Source organism: Leptinotarsa decemlineata, unplaced genomic scaffold (genome assembly GCF_025532065.1).
Source record: "Leptinotarsa decemlineata unplaced genomic scaffold, Ldec_3_MD MMD2_tig00026354_RagTag_RagTag, whole genome shotgun sequence".
Lineage (NCBI taxonomy): Eukaryota > Metazoa > Arthropoda > Insecta > Coleoptera > Chrysomelidae > Leptinotarsa > Leptinotarsa decemlineata.
The window spans coordinates 6,476,578-6,482,577 of NW_027412702.1; the positions used below are offsets into that span (position 1 = coordinate 6,476,578).

A 6,000-nucleotide genomic window follows, 5' to 3' on the forward strand; every position below is an offset into this window, starting at 1 on the left:
TTACATTGCAAACGCTGGCTGAACCCTACGATATAGATCAAGAGAAGTACTACAGTACTTGAAGAGGTCTACAAAAAAGTCCGCGATGGTATATGTCTCTTAGGTATAACACACAATAACCATTTTGTATTCTCGAGAAATAATGGCTCATTAACGAAGCGATTTTAAGCAATATAGCATTAATCTTCATCCAATTGAATACATTGTACATTTAATTTAGATCAAAATCACAACATATAATTGGAATGAATATTTTTGAAGATATTACAGAATTAAAATGCAGGGACATAGCGGTTGCGGCGGTAACGGCCGAGGGGCCGGCGACATGTGCCTATTTATGATTAGCAGCGATCGCACGCGTTTATATGTATATATAGTATCAGCATTGCACCCGTGCAGAGCCGGGGCAGGTCGCTAGTCATCGATAAATTCGACTCATAGTTATAGGAAATCGATATAATCATTTCTGTCAATTATTTATTTCAACAGAATTAAATTCAATTAAATGGTTTAGCGGTCGGTCGGTGGCCGATCGGTTCGACGTGGGTGCTTTGTTCACTCACTCAAACGACCGCCGTCTTAGTCGGTGTTTCAAGCCGCAGGCTGAACGACCGATTTTCACTTGATATCGTCCAACCCGTGTTAGGAATCACACGTTAAAAGGTAAGACCTCGTTAGTCCTTAGCTCGCACAAGTTTCGACTTCTGAGGGTTGTCGTTCGTAGGGTTCCGACAGCTGGTTAACGGGAAAACATATTTTGAACACAACATACCACAATCAACATGTTTACTAGCGTGGCCAGGTATTCAAGGAAGAATTGATTTGTCGTTCTTTCATCAGTTATATATCATTCTCGCTTTCCTAAAACAATAACTCGTAAAACGTCGTTTCCTTCCAATCACATCATTCGTGAGGATTCACGCATGGTAACAGATGGTAATCAGTTCATTACCCATGAAAACTGGTACATTTAACATACAAAGAATGATTTGCCATTATTTTGAAGACAATAACGTTGAGTAACCGGTGGAAAGTAAGTCATCACTGTAGATTTTCTTAATCAATGCAACTGAGTATGTTGAATCGCCAAAATTATTGGAGTAATTTTAACATATGACATAACTGTGTCAAACCGGGTTTGTTGGCAGGGGTCTGCGGGTTTTTATACTTGATGTTTTGTCAACAACTGCGGTAGATATGTAGACAACGAACACAGTGTTTAATATACGAGTATTCTAGGCGATGTACTACTACTAACTGTAGTAGGTATATACAAAATATCAATGATCTTCGCAGGTATCAGACCGTATAGATAGATTAGCTATTATGATTGGATATAGTTGTTATGTCACAGCTATTTTCCAGTTTCGTGGTCTGCAGATTTTTATGCTTGACGTTTCGTCTACTTCTGAGTTCAACATTAGTAGAAAACGAAACGTCTGAGATAAAAAGCTGCAGACCACGTTCAAAGACCCAAAAAAATACCTTTGAAACAGTTATCTCCGAACATTAAAGTTTACACTCTCTGATGTTATGATTTATATATATGTTATTCAAAAACTACTGAATTAGGTACAGTCTTTTGTACTAACAGGTGATTTTTCAAGAGGTATAGGATATGATTTTCAAAACAACACAAAAAATTTGAAAAAATTGATGAAATCTTTATTGAAATCGATAGAACGATCAATATAATTTGATGTTTGTAGATGATTTCATGCAAATATTGTCCGCGGCTCCGCTTTAGATGGTCTATGCGCAAGGTCCAATTTTGGCTCACTCTCTTTAACATATCGACCGATATTTCACGTATAAATGCTTCAATATTGGCTTCCAGAGCGTCAGTCATTGCTAGTTAATCTCTGTATCCATTGTGTATCCAAAATGTGGATCTTCCTCCAAATTTGCCAGCGCCCATTCACCAAATGTTAGACGTTGTGGGACGTCGTGTGATTTCAATTCTTGCACCAGCTGTACCTAACTTATAAGGTGTTCACTCTACGTATTCGTGTTGGTGGTTTAATGTCCAATATTGTAAACTGGATTCGAAATTTAGTCACAAGCTTCCAAATAGCTCCCTCAGTAGGCCGACGAAACTGTCCATAAATTGGAAGAAGTGCACGATGCACTTTCTTCACCGAGCATGAATTTTGATAATGAAATTCAATAATTTGCAAGCGTTGTTCATTCGTAAGTCGATTCATGGTTGAATTATAGACCAAACTGAACAAGTTTGATAATGGCACAAGACACGATTCACGCGTGATGTGTCAAAAACAGTGTTGCCAAAAAGATACCAGCAAAAAAAGCACTCATTATTATAGAATTGTTGAGTGTATACTCTCGTGGATAGACATTCTCCATTTTCCATTCAAAAAATGATACTTTCTCTACAGCAGAACCCCAAGGTCATTCTATTTGGTCGAATGTTTCGACCAAATAGGACCAAAACTTAATAACACTGTTTCGATCCACCATACTCATTACTGGTGCTGGGATACACTTCACTATTGTTGAAGGATAATCCTGAGGAATCGGTAATGCCACTTTCCCATACGAAGACTCATTCTATGAGATAAATGAAAGACTCGGTACACAAATTGTAATGATAAATGGGGTATTTCAGGGCGGTTGATTGTAACATCAACCACCGAACAAGCTTTTAGGAGTCTCGTTTATCTCTCACATTGGATTCAGTTATTTGTCTATACCATATATGGCATCTTTGAAAGGGAAGATATGTCATCGTAACATTGTACTTGTGCACGACTTATATAAGCTATAATGGTTTGAAACAGCGCTAACTGGTGATGGACCACAAATGTTTCATTATTTGGGCTCTGGCTTCAACTAGTATTCTTGAAGTGAATGATGCAGAAAAAGACAGAAGACAAAATCGTTTTTGGAGGACGATGTCGAAGATTGGCTTCGCAATTGATCGTTTTTTGGAAACTCGCTCATCTGTGATTCCGGAGAATTCAGTCTATGACCTACTAGTCATACCACTAGCCTGTCCAATTCCTCTGAAACCTCAAACTGGGGTTTTCCTTTCTTTGAGGTAGTAGATGTTTCAGCAAATACAATCACCTGGATTGAAAGCAGTAGGTTAGGTTAGGTTATGTTAGGTCCAAAATAACTCGCGGTGGGTTGCGGTGGAGTGGGTTGCGGTAGAGGGCAGTATATGAGTTCCTTCTATCAAACCTCTTTTCGTTTTGTCACTGGTCATTTAGAGTAATTGTCAGGTATATTTCCAAACTTTATCCAGTTTTCGTCGCAGTTGTTGTCAAACTTATGGTTGCATTTTTCTGTCCCACATCCTGAATCACGGATCAAAAGAAAGTTTCATTTCTAGCCCGGAGATATCGTTTTCATTTGTGGGTCTACAGAAAAGTTCGCGATGGCATTTATCTATCTTTCAAGGATAGCACACACACTCATCCTTATATTTAAACTTATATTGCGCTAATTGGAAACCCATTCAGATGGATACGATACCAATCCTCATCAAATTAAATATGTTAGTTACCTCAAGCATTTCATTCACATAACAATTTTCCTTCATACTATACAGTTTGATATGTAGGAGTTATCGCAAAAATCAAATTTATCGCGCAACAATTTAAATTCAAGTGACATCAATAACCGACGCGACACGCGTAATGAAAAAAGGTTGCAATTGCATTGGTTTTGTTTTACGTAGTGAGTCACTTTGAAGGTTAAGCTCGTATTTTTGTTTTCTGTTACCCTATTTCAAAATTGAAATCAATAGATCAAAATAAAAGAATCAGATAGTAGGTGGTACTCATATTTTTCATTTCATTTTCAGATGGACAAAACATTTATGTAGTAGACAACTAATCCAAATCGGCTGGTAGGCCTAAGGAAATATACTATCGTCACATCCATACATTACCTGGATTATTAGGTATAGTTTCGAATCAAGTTTGTTCCCCAAAAAGTTTGTTCACTTTAATTATTTTTTTATATTTAAATATTCATATAACCTTGTGTATTTTTGTAACTGCATGAAAGAATGTCTTCATTTAAAAAAAATATTGAATTTGATTGTTGAACAGTTACTTTTATTATAATTTCAAAATTGACAATAATAGAGTTTTTATAGTTCCAGTGAATGAATAAAGGTTCTCGAAGGTGAGATGCAATCGTCATGTATTGAACAATCTGGGTACATGTGCTGTAAAGTCACCAAATCTTAAATTCAGTCATTTTAAGAATTTGGTGTTTTTCCGAGCTTATAATAATTGAATTCTGCAAATAATATCAACCTCAACCAAACCACGTTCAATCGACGCGCATTTAACTTACAAAGTTAGCGTCATCAGGAGATGAACTAACCTGGTTGGTAATACGCCCGTCATTTGTTCACTAGTAATAAACGGTTTTTGTAAATTATATGTACATACACCTAGCCAAACAAAATAATTTTAGTTTGAGAAGCTTTTTTTATATTTCATACATAAATAATAAATATTCAACATTTTCAGGGGAGAAATCTCCATTGGAGAATTATCTTCAATTTTTATTGATTTATTATTTATTGAATTTCAGAAAAAATATACTTAATGTTGAATGAGTTATAAGTGATTCCACACGATGTATGTATATTCCAATTACATTAAGTAGTTTATGGAATGTATCTTATGTAAATAATGTTTTGAACTATATTTAGTATTTTTTGTTATTTTTTGGTATTCAAAATTTGCTCAATTGACCAATATTATAATATGTATATTTAGGCTTAGAATTGACGAGAAAAATTGTTGTATTGATGAAAATGTACTTTGATGTGAAAATATGTACTATTGTTACTCTTTTACACTGAGTTTAATGAAAGTGATTGATTATATTTTCAGTTGTTTGAATCGGAATTGCTAATCATCAAACAAACTTATTTTGATATCGTTTCCAATTAGAGTTGAGTCAGAAGTTCTCGAGACAAAGATGGAATATCATAAGAATTCCAAAATAATTTATTTTAAAAGCTACATTTTCATGAAAAACTAATAATTTCTTCAATGCAAAGCTCCTGAGTAATTCTGAATCAAAATATGACTTGTTCAATTTTTATTTTTTATCAAATGAAAATAGCTTTTATCATAATATTCCATAACATGTGATGTTTGTTGTCTTTAATTATTGTCATTTATGTATATTAAGAAGAAATTTACATCATTATTATATTAAGTAGATTTTGAAAATTATTTGTGAGAAATTTTATCTTTGTAAATATATTGAATATTATACACCTAACAATAGTCTAGGAATAACATTAACACTGGTACTTTCATTTTCATTCAGGAAAATCAATTATAAGTGCCATTATAAATCAATAGAACAGTTCATTAGTCATTTCCAAACCAGGCATTTACAACATCGAATATATTTTTCTCTTTAGTGTTTATGTAAGTCAGTGATTTGATTTTGTATATAAAAAATATATGTTTTTACTAGTTTTTCGACTATTTTTGTAATTCAATTGGTATTTGTTGAAAATGAAATGAAAATATCAGGATAACTCTTTTTTAAATCAGCAGTTCCAAACTGGGATACCACTTACGAATAACAATTCAACTTCTCATGACCACGAATACTAAGAAAAAGAGAAGTTGTTCAATATTCTTAGAATTAAAATAATGGATCTTTGAAAATTTCCCATTATCTTCTCTTTGGGTATTTTCACCTTTCAGTATCAGAAAAATATCAAAATTTATACTTTATGTACATGTAAGATGGGTTACTGATAAATTATTTGTGAAAAATACTTTGAATTTACACAGTAACTTATTGGGGTAAATTGAAAAGTTTGGCCTTTCTACACGTGTATGGAGTATTCCATTACAATTTACATATTTTTCTAATTGTGGATGATGAAAATACCCGATAAAAATCTCAGTACTATTTCGAGTGATTTTTTACATTTTCATTCTTTTTTTCTTCGAAAATATAAATAATATTGAAAAATGTGTTCACGATACTTCT

General features: G+C 33.7%; 1 protein-coding gene across 2 annotated transcripts in view; it reads left to right on the forward strand.

The window, feature by feature from the left end:
* The window catches only part of LOC111504891 (uncharacterized), a 64,437-nt gene extending 58,963 nt beyond the window's left edge, over window positions 1–5,474 (forward strand). For both annotated transcript variants that reach the window (XM_023159615.2, XM_023159605.2), the window contains exon 7: window positions 3,827–5,474. The gene's annotated coding sequence lies outside the window, so the exon portion shown is untranslated. The remainder of the gene's footprint in view (window positions 1–3,826) is intronic.
* The last annotated feature ends 526 nt before the right edge of the window (window positions 5,475–6,000 follow it).